This window comes from Parasteatoda tepidariorum, chromosome 10 (genome assembly GCF_043381705.1).
Source record: "Parasteatoda tepidariorum isolate YZ-2023 chromosome 10, CAS_Ptep_4.0, whole genome shotgun sequence".
NCBI lineage: Eukaryota > Metazoa > Arthropoda > Arachnida > Araneae > Theridiidae > Parasteatoda > Parasteatoda tepidariorum.
Window position 1 is genome coordinate 4,986,772 of NC_092213.1, and position 22,769 is coordinate 5,009,540.

General features: G+C 29.5%; 1 protein-coding gene across 1 annotated transcript in view; it reads right to left on the reverse strand.

Annotated features, from left to right (window-relative positions):
* LOC107454271 (integrin alpha-PS1) overlaps nucleotides 1-22,769 on the reverse strand; it is a 174,680-nt gene that overhangs the window by 150,255 nt on the left and 1,656 nt on the right. The window lies entirely within an intron of this gene.

Genomic DNA, 22,769 nt, shown 5'->3' on the forward strand with positions numbered 1-22,769 from the left:
CAAACGAATGGTTTTATCGAAACAATAACTAATTATCCAAAATTATAAAAGTTTTAATAATGTCACTGCAAATATTCAACACAGTTTGCAAAGATAGCTGAAACTGCGTATGATATTTACATTTGTAATGTCAATGCTCGTCACACGTGACATTTGGACAAGCGCACATCTGTATATGACTCATAAACTCCGCTGAGTTCGTGCCACTGCGCGGTGGTACGTAAATACTTGTTTCACCCCAATAAATATACGTTTATTAATTTTTGTTTTATAAAGAAACTGATATTGAGTCAATTATAAATAAAAATTCACAAATTTTACATACTTAATTAGGTATGTGTGATTTGCGCATTGAGAACTGTTTTTTTTTCCGACCCACAATCGACCCTTCCGATTTGGATCGACCCCCATTCCCCCCCTGTCTCAGATCGACCCCCGCTTTTGTTAAATAGACCTCTGGGGGTCTATATAGACCACTTTGGCGACCTCTGGTGTAGAGTATGGGTATACCGGGCAGTGGGACTAAAAACATTAGTCTAGAGTATACCGGGCAGTGATATATTAAGCTCAGTAAATAAGTAATATATTAAGCTCAGAGAGAGAGATAAAAGAGAGAGCGTATAAAAAGGCGACGCGATTTTTTATTTTATGTTATGAATGAGCGCCAAAATGGAAACACTCAGGTCAAAACGTTTTTAAAGAAGTCTTAAATGGTAGTTAAATTGATAATTTTATACTTTTCTTTTCTTTACGCTTAACTCAATTTATGAAGTTCGCTGCACTGCTTTGGTTATTTGCTTTCAGTACTAGATATTTGTTTCATTTTATGCTATCCTTAGTTGCTAATTTTTTAAGCATGCCGTGTGTAACTGAAGACAAAAGTGCAGTTCGTAAAGTGAAATATAATTCTGTGATCTTAAATTTATTTCTATGTTGAACAAAATACATACTTATATGGATAATTTTCAACATAAATTCTCTTTAACTAACAGAAGAATAAATAACAAAAAGCGTTATTAATATAGATTTTGTTTCAACTGCAGATTTTTTTTTCTGTTTATAGTAGAATTTATGATATGAAAAGAAAGACAAAATAATTTTTATGAATAATAGAAAAATCAATGATAAAAGAAATGGAAGTGATTAGAAATTTTTTTTTAACACAAATACGCAATATAAAAGAATTTCAAAACACTAACAAAAATTCATACAATTTTATCTAAATTTAATAAATTTTATTGTAATTCAGCAAAAATAACTCATTTCTAAAACTATATATCACAGAAAAGTATATTCCATTCATACTACAAATATAATCGAACGTAGGTAAACAAAAACATGACAGTGACACTAAATTATAAACCGTACAGTAGTGTCAACTATTCAAATCTAATGTATCAACTAATCGTTTCCTCTAAGTGTTGCTAGAGGGCGCCGGGATTTGTTTGGGGAGCAAAAACTTTTAAAAAAGCGTAGTGGTGACACCAGATTGAATTGTAAGTATTATCATTCATGTAGATAACCTATCAATCAAAAAAATCTATAAGCTCAATTTTAAAAAAGTGTAAGAAAACGATAAAATCGTCGTTTAACTAATAGTTAAGCTTATTACCGCAGTAAAGCGAAGTATAAATTTTTTCAAAAAGTATTGCCATTATTTTACTCATGGGAAAAAAATTGTTGCTTTCTTGCCTGCTCCATCATTAGAATGGTAACTGTTAAAAAACAAGTTGGTAAAAACATTTGAGAAAAAGTAAAAAATAATTTGTGAAGGGAATCAGAGCAAGCGATAAATTGCAAAGTATAAATTTTAAATCAAATTTAATAATTTTAAAAGAACAATTCCTTTAAGTTCCAAAGAACAATGAGAAACATAGTATTTAGTATTTTAATAACTTAGCGACTAAAAGACACTGAAATTCTGCACGCAAGCTGCTAGCAATTAATGGCTCTTAGCTTAATCAACCGTTACGGCCAAAAATATGTATATTGAATGTCCTAACCCTTGTTAGACTTATGTTAACAAGAACAGATGGCAAATGGATGATGATTGGATGAAACAATGTGACGGTTTCTAAAGTGATTGATAAGATTAGTGTCATTCAATTGCTCATTCAGAACACTGCCGTTTTTTAACGCATCGTATTTATATGCACAGAGTTTAGTTAGAATACAATAAGAAATGAAGACATTAATATGTCAATTTTGCATTGTATCTAAAATATTTCATAACAATTTGACGAATTACCACTTAAAATAGAATAATTAATACAATATTACATACAATGAATTATTTGAAGCGGGCAAATAATTGCGGAAAACTTTATTTTTTCTTTTGTAGCGTTAAAGGATATAGTTTTCATAATTAAATTGTACAAAATAATATTTTAATTATTTAAATCATAAAAAAACCAAAGGAAGAACGAAGAATTATCGCCAGTGTACTATCCAAGTCTTTATAGCTATTTCAAAAAATAAGAGCATTTTTGAAAGTTTTTTAAAGGGTATGTAACGAAATTTAAGATTTTTAAATAATGTAGTAAAATTTTATAGCTGTTAAAAAGAAAATTTTACTTAATTATAAATACAATATGTATCTAGATTTTTTTTTCTTTTTCAATATTAAATATATTCAAAGAGATCTTCGATGGTTGAAAATATAACCAAATTTCTAGTTTTAAAGTCTTAAATCTAAATTTTAAAAGTAAAATGAAATTTTAAAGTTTTAAAATAAATACATGAAAAAATATCTTTGATGAAGGGAAATATAACCAAATTTAAAATAATTCTTAATTATGGAGAAAAAATTTTCAAGTTGTTTCAAAGAAAATTTTACTAAATTATAAATAGTTAACGCATCTACTTTTTTTTTCGATATATCGGTAGCAATCTTATGAAAATGTTCTAATGAAGTGTTTACCGATTTTTATTATTATTCAATTATACTTTTCAGCATGCATAACTTTAAATTCTGAAGTAATCCATTCAGTATTTTTTCAACCGAAAGTTAAAAAAAAATAAAAAAGATCGAGAAAAGTTTTTGCGATTAGCATTTATTTATTTATTTTTCGTCGACTTGGTAAAACAGAATTATTCGTATATTTAAAACACACAACATACATCATGACTCAAACATTAATATAAGAACAATACATTTAAGATTTATTAAAAAAAATATCCTTCAGTTCATTTGACAATATGCTTTTATCATTCAGGCATTAATGTGGTTTATTTATTGAATATGTGCGAGTTGTGCGATCAATCGATTCAGTTTAAGATATGAGTTACAAAAAATGTATATTTTAGTTTGATGTGACTTCACAAAGTGAACTCAACCTCAGGCATTAGTCACTTCCAAATCTCAGACATAAAAACAAACATTTTAAGGTTTTTAACAGACAACATTAGAAGAGGGAGAAAAAAAAAGGGTTTCGCCTCATCTGAAAGGAACTTAATCTACCCTCATATCAATACAAATGCAACGCCCAACAAATCTTCTACCTTAAAAATCTCGCCCATCTATGTAATCTAGAGACAGCCTGGCAAGTTCTTGGGGAGAAATAAAAAAATTGGAGGTTAGGGGTTATTCAAGGTCAATAGGGAAGGGATTTTTTTTTTCTTTCAGAAACCCTGTTCAATTTTACGAAACATTAGAGGTTTTTGTGAAGAATTAGGTAATAATGCCGCCAAAAAGTATTTAGAGATGTTTTTCAACCAAGAAGGTTTTGTTATAGTAACTTAATTGGCTCATGCCAAGAACTGTCATTTGGCGTGGATCAAGTTTTGAATGTGGTCTTAGGAGACGTGTGTAGCTGTCATGGTTATGGATAAGGAAGAAAAAAAATGATAAATATCGGATGATGTAAGTTCTTGGATGTTGGATGATATTAATTGGATTTTGTCTGGAACTCCGTCTGAATAAAATGATACTTAAAAGAAATTGGAAAAACTAGAACTAAATATGATATCTACTCAATAGTTCTAAACACATGATTTCCCATATTCAACAATTATTTATGATAATTATCATAGAACAGTATTAAATTGGTGTTATTGAATAGAGTTGTATGTAACTGCTAAAAGCGTGATTTGAACAAAATAAATATTAAACTAATTGAAACAATAAAACAAACTCTACACTGTAAAATATTTCATTGGCGCTTTAATTTACGAGTAACAGACACTTCATGACAGTTACAAATAGTAAGAAAAACGCAGATCTCGTATGCGCTAACTATACAACACAATTTATTTCACTTCAATGCAATAAAATAACAGTTAATCACAAAAATAGATATCTTTCTGATTTAAAGAATCGGTATAGCGAAAATTTAAGCCTATTTATTATCCATTAATAGCCTATTTAATATATATCAGTGGTTGGGATAGCCTGGTCGGCAGGGCGGAGGACTCCCGTTCGTGAGAACGGGAGTTCGAATTCAGCAGACCGAAGGCTCCTCGTGAAGTAAATGGTGAATGGTGCACGTTAAATATGTCGGGTCACAAAGTCCTCAATGTTTCCAAATTATACCTCTGAGGGTACTGAATTGGAGATTGATCGCTCTATGGTCCAGGTCAAAATAAATTTCTGTGGATGAATGAATGGGTCCGCCCTATAAACGGGTGTAAGTCGAATTCTTGGCCATAGATGGCGCCACTGAAAAACAAAAACAATCACAATCCTTGCTTTAAATGGCCCACTACAACAACAACATATCTTTCAGTACAATTCCGCTGAGTTTAGTTGTAAAAGAAAGTTTTTCTATCACATGATTGAACGTTATTAATCCAAAATATATGTGATTTTTATAACTGTAATGAATTTGTAACATTTATCAGTAACTCTTTTGTTAAGTTTTGCTTATTTCTAGCCAGCATGCTAATAGTGGAATTAGTTACAGTTAAGAAAAGTAATGCTAATAATGGAAATACACAAAATATCAATTTTAAGAAAATCCAATTTTTTCATACACTGTAAAAAAAAACTTGGTAAATCTTTAACCTGTATTTGATGCAAAGTTTCTCATTATCCCAAAGTTTAGTTAAATGAAAGATCATTTTATTTTAGTTACACCATAAATTGTGAAGTATGGTCGCGAAATACTTCCATTGTACAACACTGACAGCACCAAAATTTGGTAAAAGACTCTTAACTTTGACGGTGACTGGACTGTAAACTGAACCACATTTGCTTACGACGCCATGCCTTCTTTACAACTTGGTCTCGGTGTATCGGGACATCAAATGCATTTTGTTTTAAGTATTAACTTATTTAGGTAGATACACGTCATATTGCATTCATTAAAGTTCAGTTTTTTATATGTTGCTTTTTTAAATCTGGTTGGTGGTATTAAATGGATAGAGGTAGGTCATAAAATAACCTACAAACGGTAACTAGTTTCGTTACGGTAAATAGCAACCTTAGGCTGTGTTTGAGTGCTTTAAAAATACCCATTAATGGTGTAACCTTCCTCTGCTTTTATGAAAGAAAAAATAAGGAAGAATGAAAATAGGTGTTCTGTTCCTTCAAAACACTTACTTTTGGTGCAACCTTTTATTGATGTTTGGAGCTAGTGAAAATGCCAAAATGTGTGGAAAATTGAGATTCATTTTATGTAGACAGGAAAGGAATATCAATTTTTGGTGCAACGGATCGGAATTTTTAACAATGTATATGAAAAGCGGTTTGGATGTAAATTTTCCGATGTTTCAAAGTTACTTGATACAATATTAGAAAGCACTCCTCTTTGCGGATATAATTGTGTGAGCTGATGATGAGATTATATCTTTTCATTATTTTGTTTACCGGCTTTTTAATATCTTTTCTTCCTCACTTCTCATTAATATTTATTATTTTTCATGTTTTCTCTACATTTTTAACTTGAAGCGGCTTTTAAATCGAATCAAAGCAATATTTTTGAACTTAACGTGCTCATTCAAAATGGCACTCAAACTGAGGCCATTTTATTTTTCTTGGGGGAAAAAATGTGCAAAATTGCACTTGAATCGCCTCATCCATAATGGCAACAAAGTCATGCTTCGATATGGAGTTTTCAAAGTTGAAGAAGCAATCCAAAACCACGCATCCTTAAAAATCCTCTAAATTTAAAACGAAATATCTAATGAGTTCCGTAACACATTCCCGGGGTTTTTTAGACAAAGAACTCGTGTGTGGAGGGAGGGATAGAGAGAGAGGAAAGTAAACAAAGAGGAAAATTCAAGTCTGCAAAAGCAATTGAGAATGGACTGATAGGAATGTTTGGGTTTCGTTCTGAAGAGAACCACTTCAAAAGCTCTTATCGCTTAAGATGCTGTATTGAATGTCTCGAAAAAATATTTTCAACTTGAGTGGTGGTTGACCATTTGAATAACACTTTGTGGGGGGGGGATTACCTTATGACTCGATAATTCCATTTTCGTTCAAATCAACACTTTAAATGTTTCATAACCGTCGTTCAACAACCGATCCAATTTTGGATTTACGACTACTAATGTTCCATTCCGTAGCTTTGCAATTTAGACATGGGAACTCCTGGATCGAGAATTGGGAGAAATTTGCCTTTGTGCAGGACTTTTTGATGGAACTAACCCGCATTAGGGTTACATGAGGAGAAAAACCACGAAAACCTATCACGGTTAGTCGGACGACAAGGGGACTCTTTCCCATAATTCGTCTACCACTGAAGATATTTTTTCGTCAGCATTGGGGTCGGTGCACGCGGNGACCATTTGAATAACACTTTGGGGGGGGGGAATTACCTTATGACTCGATAATTCCATTTTCGTTCAAACCAACGCTTTAAATGTTTCATAACCGTCGTTCAGCAGCCGATCCAATTTTGGGTTTACGAATACTAATGTTCCACTTTGTAATTTAGACATGGGAACTCCTGGATCGAGAATTGGGAAAAATTTGCCTTTGAGGAGGACTTTTTGATGGAACTAACCCGCATTAAGGTTACATGAGGAGAAAAACCTCGAAAACCTATCACGGTTAGTCGGACGACAAGGGGACTCTTTTCCATAATTCGTCTACCACTGAAGAAAACGTCAGCATTGGGGTCGGTGCACGCCGGGTGCGGAATTCGTATCGCTCAGCCATCGCTGGGATTCAAACTCGGTCACCTTATTGGAAGGCAAACGTTCTATTCCCTGAGCCACCAAGGCTCCAGCTTTCCTCTTTGGCATTTTCTTTAATTAAGAAAAAAAGAAAAATGATTCTTGGCTTATGTTTTTAGTTCAGGCAACAAATTTCAAACTTTAAAAGAAATAGATGCTCGCATTATAATTTCAAAGCACTACAGTCAAGAAAAAAATTTCAAAAAAAAAAAAAACTTCACACACAAAACACAGTTTTTGGAGAAATATTTTAATAAATATTTCTTCGAAAAATGTGATTAAATGAAAGGAACACAATGGTGTTAGTTAATTGTAGCAACATGACAGAATGTTTGGAGTAATGCAGTATAGCAATTTTGGACTATAGAAACAATTCNAAAAATCCCAGTTTCTTAGTTTCTTAAAACAGCAGGTTCTCATTGATATTTAATTCATGATTCCTAAAAACATCATCGCTAATTGTGATGTATTGTAGTTGAAAAAGATACATCATAGGGTAGATTTTAACGAGTAAAATGCAAACCCTTTCCAATAGATACACTTAAACACAGACTTTAATCTGTTAGGAAACAGCGAGACAAATAAACGCAATTCTTATCAATAAAGAAACAAGGCAAGCTTGTGTGGTCGCAGCGGGTGTCGGAACACAGCAATTGCCCCCCTAAAAGGGGCAAACAAATTCTGAAAGAGCCCCCCAGCGTCCTCTCCCGCTGTGATAAGTGTAACAGAACCGTTCTTTAAACACTCCAAACATAAAAATAATCTACCTTTTGGGAGATTGTTGCCTCAGGAACTTGTGATGAATCGAGACTCTTCCACAAAAACCTGAAGAAGAATTAAACTATCGTTTGAAAAGAATGAATTGAGCAACCCTGGAAGACGTTTGATGAGTAGAATTAATTATAGTGATGAATTGGTTGAGAAAATGGTTGTAGTTGCCTTGTTCGAACCTTAGTCAGGCCTCAACTGCAGTTTTCACATTCCAATTTAGAAGAAATAATCTAATTAATTTTGTTCTTTAATTTGCAGCCACATGAGCTTGGAATTTTAAGAGAATAAGGTAATTATTAATCATAAAAATTAATTTGGTCTTTGTTTAGCCAACATTTAATGACAGCATATAATTATTGAAAAGTTTATTTTTAAATCTTCAGGGTACAACAACTATTTTATTTTTCTTCCAATTATTGACACAGAGGTCAAATTTTAGCAATACTTGAAAGGATAAAAATATAGAGAATTTTATCTGAAAAAATTGTGCATTTCGTGCAAATAAAAGAACGGAACATCTAGATAACTTTTGATCAAATTGTCGTACTAAAAAGCAATCTTTATAGCTAAGGTCATTTTCAAATATGCTAATGAATACAATATTTTACACTGAACGATATTTATAAAATTGTTTTTTATTATAACAATATTTATTTAAGTAATATTGATTACAATTCGGATATAGTAGACGATATTTTCAGTTAGGAAATCAGACACAAAAAATTGTTTCTCTGAATAACATACCTTTTATTAAGGCGTATCAAAATATAGGTGGGAGTCGTAATTTAGAAAATTCAGGAGAGCAGTTGAAAAATAACACTTTTTGCGTATTTCGCCATCTTAAAGAAGTTGCATTGTTATATATTTATTTCTACTCAATAACTATTTCAGATTACCTTCAAATTTTGGTTTTGTCATTTAAAATTACGTAGATTAAAATGGTGTAAAGATTTGTAAGCTTCACAATTTTTTCGACTGTTAGTTAATGAAACAAAAAACAATCATAACAATGTTATTTTTACGTAATTATCTTCTTTGGATAAACGAATTTTACAGTTCTTTGCAATTAATTTGTGATTATGCTTCATAACTTTGTTAAAAGTTTAAGTCAATTAAAGAAGAAGTTACAATTAATAAAATAATCGACCCTATTATTATAAATTCAACGGGTTTTCTTTTTCTTTTTTTTTAATATTTAGTTCTTTGTAAACAAAATTTTCATAAAAATACAGCACTGCAGAATTTAACAATAAGTGATCGAAATTACATATAAAGACACTAATTCTAATTTTCACATCAAGAAATATAATTGTACAATAATGATTCATGAATAATTCAACAATTCAATTAAAATACCAACTAAAAAACATCATGTGATAATATTGTCAATGAACTCATGAAGTTAGTCATCATAAAACCAGTTGCGGTTTTTAACTTAAAAGTAAGGATCATTTTATTTTAGTATAAATTATAAGATGATTAATTCTGGAAATAAATACTCTATTTTAATAATGTTTTATATGATGTAGTTTTACTAAAGTCAGAACTTTGATGGGCAATTCATTATAATTTGAAGATGATGAATTAACTGAGTTGAATGAATAAGTTTAAATTGCGTAATTCTAATTAGTAATGCATTTTGATTCATTTTGACTGTAACAAGAAATGTTTATGAAATTTAATAATGTTTAATTTGTATATGTCACCGTGGATGACAGAAATCAGAAGAATGTCGACTTTCACCGGTGAATGTCAACAATCACATAGTCGCTTTGGAGCATGTCCAAAAAAATTTGTTATATCCGATTTGATATTAATTTATTCGTTGATATTATTATATTTATTCGGTTTTTTTAATATCTGCTGAGGATAGATTAGAAGAAACATCAGTGTTCGGAGTACCGGCTAGATGCATACTGGGCAGTGGCACTTTACCTTAAATAAACATTGATGAAGGGCATACCGGGCAAATGTGTATTGGGCAGTGGCACTTAACTAGACCTAGTATATATTTCGGATATTTATCAAAGCGAGTCTGTGATGGTCAACATTCACCGGTGGAAATCAACAACCACCAATTTTGATCATTCACAGAAACATATATTTATTTTCGTTGATAAGAATTCGTAAACATGAAACAAATATTTTAACACATTTTAATTAAATTTAATAGTTAAAATTAAGAAAATTAAGAAATTAAATATTATAATGTAATACATAATGTACATGAAACAAAGCAGCAATAAATAAATAAAATTTGCAATACATGAAAAAATTGCGTGTGTTTAGAAACCCAACTGGTTCTAGTCAAACAAATAACAACGAAATATGTGAAGTACATGAAAGAATTTAACTAGTGATGTAACGAATAGTGATGGGGCCGAATAGCCGAATACCGAATATTCGGCCGAATACCGAATATTCGGTGGCCGAATACTTATTTTTTAAGAATTTCTCTTTTGATTGTAATTAAAGTAATTTTCAAATTTTAAATTAAAAATGAAATAAATATTAACAAAATTGCTTTTTTAATCTTTGTATTAAAAAAAATTCAACAATTTGATTTATTTTTTGTAATAATTTAAATATCTTGATGCCAATAACAAGGCAATATGGCTTTTATAAATCTAAATAATTAATAATAGCATATTTTAGTTATAGTTATACTTGTAATTTATATGCTATTTTATTTAATATGGGGATAAGAACTCATTACTGTTAAATGTATTCTTAACTTTCTTTTTTGTCAGAAAAATTATTAAAACTCAGAAAATTAAGAACTTTTTAAAAAGTTTCACTTTTGAAATTTTAATTTTGTAATTAAATAATTCTCAAATTTTAAATTAAAAATAAAATAAATATTAACAAATTTTCTTTTTTTAAACTTTCTATATTTTAAAAAAAATTTAACAACTTGATGTATTTTTTGTAATATTTTAAATATCTTGATGCCAACAATAAGGCTTTCACAAATCTAAATAATTAATAATAGCATATTTTAGTTATAGTTATACTTGTAATTTATATGCTATTTTATTTAAGATAAGAACTCATTACTTACTACTGTTAAATGTATTCTTAACTTTCTTTTTTGTCAGAAAAATTATTAAAACTCAGAAAATTAAGAACTTTTTAAAAAGTTTCACTTTTGAAATTTTAATTTTGTAATTAAATAATTTTCAAATTTTAAATTAAAAATGAAATAAATATTAACAAATTTGCTTTTTTAAACTTTCTATATTTTAAAAAAAATTTAACAACTTGATGTATTTTTTTTAATATTTTAAATATCTTGATGCCAACAATAAGACTTTCACAAATCTAAATAAATAATAATAGCAGCATAATTAATAATAGCATATACTTCATTATTCGGCCGAAAAACTTCAGTATTCGGCTAGGCCGAATATTCGGCAAAAGAGCCGAATAGGCCGAATACCGAATAGTGGCCGAATATTCGTTACATCCCTAAGTTTAACGATAGAGAAAATTAGCACTCAATGGAACTACTGAATATGTCTAGAAACTAAGTAATTACAAATAAATATAACTAGCAATAAACGAAAAAAATTACTTCATATATTAATCAGATTAGTTCCAATAAATTAAATAAAAATGAAGCACATAATGTATAAGAAACAATGTAATAATAAATAAATATAACTAACAATAAACGAAATAAAATAATTTTAAAAAAACTACATTACTAGGATTCTGCTCAAAAAAAAAGTATTAAGTAAAATATCTGGCTTAGCTTATAAGAATTTAATTGATATAGTCGAAAATTATTTTAGTTAAAGTTTATCTTAAAATGTCTTGCAAGAATTTATCATGATTTATTTTTTCTGTTTAAATAAAGCAAGTAAATAATCGGGGGTTAATTTGATCTTATTAATGTTACTCGAAAACCGCCAACTTTTCCTCAGTTTTCTTTAAAAATTTTATAAGAAAATTTTACAACACATTTTAAGAAAAATTTCAGACAAAATGAACACGATATCTGGAAAATTAACTGAGACTTAATCATTTAAATTCTCATAAGTTAAACCCAATATTTTATTTCGTTAAATGAGGCACAGAAAACTAGGTAATAACAAATAAATATAATTAAGAATTTAAAAAGGGAAAAATGTCTATACCTAGAAACCAAAATGGTTAAAACTTATAATAATACACATAAATTCATAAAGTGTAAACCAAATAAATATATCTTGAAACAAAAATAATTCCAAGTAAAATTTTAAAAATCGAATATTACTTGATATAAACTAACAGAATTTTTAAATAAATATGATTTCAGATAAATAATTTATTTAGATAATAATTTTTAAATAAATAAATATCTTCACGATTTTAAAATAAAATAATAAATAATAATTACACATTTATAATAATATATCTTTTTCATATAACTTCTGTGTGATTATTCATACGTATATGCAGTCTTTAAAAACGTTATCCAAATGCATAGAATATTAATAGCAAAAGTCAATCAACGTACGAAATGTCTTAACTGATTGAGAGAATGATATATTTAAAAAGGTACACAAATCTATGGGTCACATCTTGGGACATAAATTCCTGTAGCCAGCACCTGCGTTACAACAGCTTGTCCAACAAGAAAATATAGAATAAATAAACAAATAATTTCTTTTTCTTCGTTTACTTAATCCTCGGCTGTTGGACAGAGAAAGATGCTTTGGCATCTGTTAGATCGGACTGGGCTTTAGAAATAAAGAGTAGGCGAGGAAATAGATGGGAAACAAAATTTGTCAGGTTCTTAATCTGGCTCAGACAGCATCTTGCACTTCCTCCAATGCTCTAAGATTTAAGGAAATACTAGGAAAAAAGGAAACATACATTCTGGTGGAAAATGCTCTTTTTAATAAAATCAAAATGCGAAATAGAATTATCTTAATAAATGCGTTTATTATTCCATCCAATTAAGAAGACAACAAATTAACGATAGTATTCTAAGATTTGTCAATAAATATTCACTATATACAGGATTTCTTCTTAAATTAGGGTGCTTGCATAGAATATTGTTTGACCACCGATCAACAGCGAAATGACAAAATAATAATATAGTATAGTACTGTATTAGTAAAAAGCTTTCTCTAACAGGGTTCCCACTTAATTTTTTTTTAAAAATTCAAGGACTTTTCAATAACTTTCAAGGACCTAAAATCAAATTTTTCAAGGACCTGTTCGGTGTTACAGTTATATGTTAAAGTACATGTCAATCAGATTTTACAATTACGTCGAAGCAGAAATTGTATATTTTGAAAGCACAATGCTTATTTGACAACAATTTTTTTTCTTATTAAATTTATCAGCTAATAATACAAATGGTTGATAGTTACATTTCTATTTCAAATCACTTTGAAAACCTCTAATTAACAAAAACAAAAAAACACACCTCAAATTGGCATAGGATACTAGCCAACATTTAAAAACTAGCATCGGTGAAACTTTTAATGAAAAATTTTAATGAAGTGAATTCGAATTAATAAAACTGAATGAATGAATAATGCATATTACATTAAACAAGCATAGTAAATAATTGATAAAGTTTGCGTAACTGCACGGTTATTAAAATATAAATACTTTTTCTTAATATGTTAGATCAAATTTTAGGTTACAGGAAATGTATATAATTAGATAAAATAACAAAATATATCCATTTAACTTATTTGTTGCAATTTTTAAAAACAAATTATCTATTTTTTTACTTCAGAATATCAGTAATGTATTTTGAACAAAATAAAATGTATTGTTGAAGAATATTTTACAAATAACTAAGACTTACCAAGCTTTATTTTATTTAAAATATATTTGACGTTTATATAAAGACGTTTTATTTTTCTTAATGGGACACCTGCAAATGACGTACTGTGGGTATCTCATTCCTGATGGGTTGTTAAAATTTGTTTACGTTAGCAACTGTTCTTTCCATTCTATTTCGAGTAAGTCAAGCCCGATAAGTATCAGTTCTCTTAAGTGACACAAACTATATTCTTTCATAAAGATTTCAATTCTTTCAATTTATATTTCTAACTTAACACAAAGGCAGGCATGTAGCCACGTAGAACATAAACAAAGTAATTGTGCATCGAAGTTGCCAGATGCACAAAACAAAAATGTATCACGGTTACAATAAATTACATAAAATAAAAAAGAAATCTAAGTTAAGTAAAAGACGTAGGCGAAAAAGAATTAAATTTCAACATTTTTTTCCAAAAATTCCTAGAACCTTCTTCCGTTAGGCTCTTCATTTATTATCAGTTGTGCTGAATAAATGAGTTAAGTTTCATTCACGAATAATAGATATTTGAATAACGTAAACCACTACAGAAAAATTAAAGAAACAGTTTTAAATCAAAACCAGAAAGCAATCTGAATTTCCATTTTTCAAATAGTATATCAAAATTGACGAGGGAAAAAACAAAACAAAAAAGAACACGGTCACCGCCAGCGGCAGACGATATTCTTTTATCACAAGGTCACATCTACGCTGACATTATCTAGTAATAGGATTCGGGCATAAGAGAAATTGTGCCGTGGAACCACCAACTGGATGATCATCATCAAGACAGCAATTACAAATAAATTACAGTGAAGGCATATTATAGTACTCATTTATATCAATGCGTGGGCCTCTCTCTCTCTCAGACAATCGTATCAATTATCCCTAAGTAATCAAAATGGAACAAATAGATCATTCTTATTATGTAAACAGTAGGTTACACTGGAATTTTAGAATACATTAAGGAAAATGACTGGAATCGGGACTAATTACTTTTTTTAACAAAGAAAATAAATTGATTTTAACAACAAAAAAAAATGAAGGCCGTAATTATTGAGTTCATAGAAATTAATTTAATTTTCAATTTCAGCTCTTCCTTTTTGAGTAAGGCTTCAGACTTAATATGAAAGGTCTTGTTTTTGGAAAATGTAAAATGTCCGCTCAGAATTTTTAGAAAACAGTTTAACAGTTAATTTTGGGATTTTGAGAGAAAACATAAAACCCGAGGTTTCATCCAGACTTTTTGTAAAAGGTCTCATTTTTGTGGATTTGTGAAAGATCTACTCATAATTTTCTGAAAGTAAAATTAACATTGAGCCAAGTGCTTTTTCCTAAGGCCCTGTTATTGTGAAGATGTAAAAATAAGGTCCATAAGGGATAAAAAAAAAATAATAAATAAATTTTTTAAAAAAAAAACTATTTTTCAAGAAGTATTTTTAAAATTACCAATTAAAAACGTCACGAACTCCGTTGCGCCAAATATTAATAATCAACTCACGTTACATAACTTTAAAATAAAATTAATATCTCATATAACAAAATTACTTAATTATATAGCTAAAATATGGGGGCCAGAAATATGGGATAATTAATCTGATTGCTCATAGTTACTATCAAATTACTACAGACCGCATTCTCCACCTCGCCAAACGCGATAAAATCTTATATTTGGAGAATGAAATTGCGTCTTGGTGAATGATTTTTGCCACTGAAAGGAAAAAAATATATTTAACTCGATCCTCAAAATTACGCCAAAATGAATTTTTCTAAACAAATCAATATTTTTTATTCGATTAGAGTAATTTTCAGCAGATGCGCCTCATAACCAATTACAATTGAATCTAAATAGAATAAGCCTGAAACAAACTACCGTAAAATAGTTTTTTATGGGGGAAAAATTATTAAGATTTGCATTTGGCGAAGACTTTCGAAATAGGGTGAATGCTTTTGATATTTGGCTAATTTACTGGCTAATAATTTGAAATCCTTTGCGCGGGTCCTGACTATAGTGCATAGTTTGTAGCAACCTTTGCCAACAGCAGCCTTTGAATGAGCAAATAAATGACCGAAGTCAAGTATCCCTGACGGTGGTCAGTGAGCGAGTGGATGATTCATTTGATCAGCCTGCGAAGAAACCGAGGATATGCGTTATCGGTACTTGTAAAACCGTTCTACCGTTAAGTGCTCGACTCCACGCGCATGTCGTCGGTCCACTAAACCAGTTGAGTCACCACTCCGCGACGGTTTATAATTGTGATGGCGTATCTTTGGATTATTTTTAGGGATGTTTCCCATACCGCCGCCAATAGCCCATAGACCAGTAATAATAGACCATAGTAAATAAACTAGTGCTACTATTAAAATATTTAGTATTTAAGTTCGTTTTTTTATTTTCAATAATTCATAGTTAAAGATAAAGCTTTAAGTTTAAAGTACTCTAACTGTAATTTTTTTCCCCCTGAAAAAAAAGAGCGTCAAAAACACCCTTAAACTTCTACGAAGTCTCAAGATATTTTTACTACAACAAAAATTTTAAGCGAGGGATATTTTTTATCTCAGATGCAAAAAGCAGATTGCTAAGGCACGCATACTTAAAGCATTCGATCTTCTAAGATTTAAAAATAATACTTATGAGTACATAAAATTGATTAAAAAAAAAATTCACTTAATCTTGATATTCATAAAAAAAAAAAGAAATTCTCGGAACCACTAAACTCCACGTGTTCGTGTCCACGTGTTCCCCAAGAACCCTCACTTCTACAAGAGCATCTCTTTTCAGATACAAGTGTCCAATGGCTGTGCAAGATCATCTTTCCTTTTTGCCTCTTCAAAGATTTTTGCTCTTTAAAGAACTCAAAAATGAAGTGAATGAACTTACATTCACTGAATGCAAATCTTTACAGCTTCTCTCACATTATGAACGATAAAAATATAATGCATGAACTAAAATGAATTCGATGAACTGAATTAGTGTTTCTTTAACTATGTGTTACGACTAGAGCTGTGCAAATATATCGCGAAATAACGACATTATAAATAATATTCTCTCGCTTAATCGTGAATACTATACCTTGCAATCAATATTGAATATACAATAATTAAAGACAACGATATTATCAAGTGTGCTGAGAAATTTTCTTTAGGTAATAAGGATATTAATTAATATAAAAATAATATTAATTAGTTAAATAAAGTAAAATATCGAGTAAGTATGAAACAACGATACATTTTTTTGAGATATATCGCGATATTAAAATCAGAACTGTAGAGTAGCGATGTTCGATTCCGTCTGCCATTTATATTCTACAAAAAATTTTACCCAATCTTATGAAAATATTAGGCATGAAAATGTAAGTTACAGATATATTTTTATTCTTTATATATATATAATTAGAGTGAAAGATATTTTAGGTAAAAAAACATTTTGTATCATAGCCAGGGGTCTGTTTAGAAGAAATTTGGGTCCGTTAACGGACCCTTCACAATATATCTTTTCATAAAAACGGACCCTTCACAAAATATTTTAACTTAAAAACGGTCCCTTCACAAATTTGCTTATCTTCACTATTGTTTTGTTAATCGAATAAACCCTTCCCAGGAAGGGGGGAAAACAAGATAGACAGATGTAAATGAACTAAATTGCGTCTTCGGCAGACGCTTCTTCCTTATTCGTCCGAAATGAATATTCTGCGTTCAGCAGTATAGGCTAAATACCAAATATTTGTATGTTGCATTGCTAATTTAGTAGCTGCAATTGCGATTTATGTTTTAGAATTTAATTTTCTTAATTATAATTTTACAGTATTGAGCATAATCTTGTATGTCTTAACATTTTAAAAACTCCTTGAAAAAGTTTTTTTGCAATAACGGACCCTATTTGCACAAATTCGCAAAAGCAGGACCTTGGTTGAAAGAATGTGACGTAACGTTTATTTCATATTCACAAATAACGAGTAATTTTTTCACAATTTTACAAAAACGGACCTTTCACAAAATGTCTGGACAGACCCCTAATACGTAACAACTGAAAAAATGATTTTAAAAAAATATATTCGTAGAAATGATTGAAATTGTGAAAGACTATTTTCATAAAAGACCGTGTTGTCAATATCTTACACGCACGCGCATAAAATACACAACAAGAAAATTCTTTAGAATGTATTCGTTGACTAAAAAAGTTTCAATACCATTCATTTACTATCTTTAAGCTTTTCAATTTAGCTAAACAAAGTTATCTTTTTGAATTTCTGAATCAAAATATAACTTATTACTAATTCTAAAAAAAATAAATTGCTTCAAAAATTGACCAGATAAGTTATATCATTCAATCAATTTCTATATTATTAATTTGAGTAGTATTTTTGCTTACATAATTATATATATTGGGCTAAATATTTTTTTCAAGATCATAAGCTTCTTTTTTCTTTCTTTTTTTTAAAAACTAACAAACAAATAGGACAACAAACCAGACGAACAAACAAATTGGAGTCGGAATTGAGTTAATTTTTTCCGACTCCAGTTCATTTTTTTTCAACGTCGACTCCAGAGTAACGATTAAAATTCTAGCGTTACCCTGCAATACTAGGCAAAATTTCCCTGCAATCAAATGCAGCTTGAAAGAGCCCTTTAATCCGAATAGAACAGATAAAAGTTTACATAGAAGAAAAATCCTAAAAATAAGGAAACAAAGAACTAATTCTTTGTTTTCTGAGAATGATTTAGGAGTCTCAAATGAAATAAATCGCTTCAGATGGCCTCAGATCGGTTAACCCGACGATAACAATGTCAACAATGTATATAATAAAGATATCCACAATTTCACACTCAGTTAAAAGAAATTATATATCCTGCGCGCTTCGTTGACATAAAACCTCAGACTTTTTTGCGGTTTCAGTTTCTTTAGAGGGTGACATTATTGTTGAGTTTGAGAGGCGTTTTTCGTTTTTAATATAGGAGGAGGAAAAAACTTATTAAGAGATTGGGTTACAATTTTTTTAAAACATAATTTTTCAAACAAAAAAAATTTATATCTAAACATAAAAATGCATTTTAAGTTTATGAAAATAAAATTGATATTAGCGATTTTCTAAAAAAAACTAGTTGAATATTTAAATTTGATCTTTAAAATGTATTTAATGGTCCTCACTGCATTTAAAATCTGTAAATTCATACAGGATTTTATTGCTGTTATAGAAACTTAACAGTTCATTTGTTTTCACTTTTACCACAATTATTTTTATAAAATAAACTTGGAGTAATTCAATAAAGCATGCTTAACTGGTAACTATTGTAAGTAATAAATATTACGTTTTACTATAATGCGATATCGAAACATTGAAATTTCTTCTTGTCTTAGAAGCAGCGCCATATAATGAGGTGTGCTGTATTCTATATGCCCTGGCCAGGATACATGGATTAATCACGTGTAAAAATGTAGTTAATAAAAAATTAAAAAATAAATTAAATAAAAATATTAACTGGTTAGACATTTAATTTATTTAATAAGTCATGTGCCAAAGAATGCATTTCATTTACCAAAATGTTTCTTGTTTATTAATTTAAGGGAACCGAAAAGTAATATCGTTTCGGTGCATTAAATATTCGCTAGTCTTAAAAAGCAATTCATTTTTATTTTCGATTCATTTTCGATCCTGCATTGAAAGGTTGTTGCTAACGAGGGTGAATGCATTATTGATTAAAAAATAAAATCTTGATAACAAGTATCAAATGCACCGAAACGACATTACTTTCCGGTTTCCTTGATGCATCAAATTTAGACCGCGCGTCACCTGTTGAAGAAGTAAGTATAGCTTTAATACAAAAGCAGAAAATATGATCTTCAAACATTTGATCAAATTATATAATAATTTTGTAATTTCTTGATGGATATAAACTTTAATGTTTTCATTAATAACCTCGACCACTATCTTTTGTAAATAAACAAATACCATTCATGTCGATGATGACAAATTTATCAAAATTAATGGCAGAAAAGGACCCTAAAAACGCCCCCAACATGTCAGTACACACATTTCGATAATTTATTTTTTTCTAGTTTTATTTCACTTTTACTCCTTAAGACAAGCACAGCTGTCAAGATCGTTCGATGTTCGTTTTTCCAGTTTTATTTATTTGGGTCCAAAGAAAAAAAAAAGTCCTAATCGTTTGCTTTTTCTTGTAATATGGAACGACAAAGTATAAAATTCTGTTCTAGTAGTGTTGCCATTTAAAGCGAAATAAAATCGTTTGCTTGTGAGAATAGTGCCACGATGAAGTAGTTGGCAGATATTCAAGTGTGAATGAAGTGGAAACTGTTGAAAGCAACAAATAAAACCTTTCTTACATTAACTTAGATGTACATTGAAAAAAAAAAATAAGAGTAAATAAAATATGCAGAGTATAAAGAAAGTAAATGAACAGCGTAGCTTAAAAGCTCAAAAGACATTGTTGCTTATTAAGTAAATAAGGTCAGGTATTACTCAATTCTAAATATGATAACCACACTTAAGTTGGTTTTTGAGGTTGAAAGCGGAGTGGAAAAAAAAATTATTTAAGATGGCGGATGTTTTTCGTCAAAAGAACCACAGCGTTTCAAATATAATGTGACACGAGTTGAGGTTAAAGATATAAGAATAAGCTAAAATTTGTGGTGATTTAACATTCATAACTTTATAAGGCTCGAATTAAATAAAGTTTGCGGTACTTAGGGAAGCATGCGAATAAAATACGTGGTTTTAAAATACCGTAATTTATTAAGACATCGAAATAACATAAACCTTTTTATATCAATATACTTCTCGTTTCACATCCTGAAACACCCGGCTATTCTGCACAATAAAATTCATAATTTAGCTAATAATAATGCTTAAATTTAGTTTTTTTTATTTGTAACTTTCATAACAATAAACTTAAGAAAAAATACATTTTAAAAATTTTCGAAAACTCTACTGATTCGTTAAATTAAAGGGATTTTTATACTGTAAAAAATGGAAGAAAAGTTTATAGATAAATGAAACAAGAAAAAACGCTTATGATAGTTAATTTACAAATGCAGAGGTCAATACAGATCTTTTTCGAAAGGTTCCGTTTCTATTATAAACTAGTCAATAACGATTAGTCACGATTTTGTGAATTTAAAATTAAGAGTTAAATCAGGTTTAATTTACTTATTTTTTCATCTCAACTATTTTATTTATTTCTTTAAAAAAATCTATTTTATTTTTTTATAATTAAATTTCACAAAGTTTTTTAATCACACAACTTAATTTACGAATCGCGGATTTGGATTATGTCGTGATTGTTATCGAAGCAGTTAATATTTTTTAATGCATCAAAATAATTACAGCAAATTTTTTTAATTAATTAAAAAAATTTGCCGAAATACGGTATAAGTAAATGAATCTTCCTTCATTAAGACATTAACTAAAATTTTACATCATATGAAAAACTAAAGTATGAAAAAGTGATGTGAGTATGAGAAAAGTGAGTATGAGTATGAAAAACTAAATACTATAATCAGGGATCTGTCCAGACATTTTGTGAAAGGTCCGTTTTTCGAGAAATTGTGAAAAAATTACTCACATTCTTTCAACCAGGGTCCGCTTTTACGAATTTGTGCAAATAGGGTCCGTTATTGCAAAAAAAAAAACTTTTTCAAGGAGTTTTTAAATTGTAAAGACATACAAGATTATGCTCAACACTGTAAAATTATAATTAAAAAAATTAAATTTTAAAAAATAAACAACAATTGCTGCTTCTAAATTAGAGATGCAACATACAAATATTTGGTATTTAGCCTATACTGCTGAACGCAGAATATTAATTTCGGACGAATAATGGAAGAATCGTCTGCCGAAGACAAAACTTAATTCGTTTACATCCATCTTTCTTGTTTTCTGCGAAAGGGTTTATTCGATTAACAAAATAATAATGAGGATAAACAAATTTGTGAAGGGTCCGATTAAAAGAAAAATCATTTTGTGAAGGGTCCGTTTTTAAGTTAAAATATTTTGTGAAGGGTCCGTTTTTATGAAAAGATATTTTGTGAAGGGTCCGTTAACGGACCCAAAGTTCATCTAAACAGACCCCTGATAATGTTACAGATATTTCACTAAAGCTACGAATAATGTTCTTCATTGTAAAGTTTACAGTACTTTTACATAATTTTTAAAATTTATAAAATAATATGGTAACTAATTATTAAGGTATAAAAATATTTAATTTTAGAGCTGTGACAGTTGATGTCACATCAGAGACGACCATAGTGGCAGAATCGCGGCGACATGGCGACATTGTCGCAGCTCTCTACTGAGTTCTTGCAAAAAGATTTTTCTTTAGGGAAGAAAAAAATTTGGTTTGCTTTTCTGCAGAAATTTAAACGTAAAATTTGAATCACGCATTTAAATTATCACTTTTTGAAGCTCTCAATTTAAGCCCATATCGTAAATCCATTTTGATTGTATTTTCGGCAGTAATTGACATTGATTTTCACGTGGCCTTTAAATATCCCGATATATTTCAGGGCGATATGGAAAATTCGAATTTGCGCATATGATCATTTACTTTTTTAGACAATGATTCTATCGATTCTTTTGGTAGTTATTGCTTTTGTTTTTAAAGCCCGATATTTTATATACGATATTATTTATTAGAACAATCAAATTTGAGTAATTTCTTTTCTAAAGAGTCCGATTCGCGTGATTTCGTTGTCGATCTGTTTTTCGGTAATTACTGCTACAGATTTCATGATATTTTATTTTTTTAATGTGATGATGATTTGCAAAATGCTATAAAGGAAATAAGTAGTGCGCCCCCCTCCCAACAAATAGCAAGAATATAGCCCATAATATTAGAATAAAAAAAAAAAATATTACATATTCAATTAAAAGAAATATTTTGTTTTTGTAAACATAACATTTTCGTTACCTTAAATTAGTAACATACATCTTTGTTATTATTGAAAATATCTCGCAAAAAGATATTAGTGCTAGAGAGTTTTGTCGCAAGAAGTCCGAAAATATTCTGCCACGGGGAGGGAGGCGACTCTTGAGTGGACAGTAGAAGGGGGGGGGGG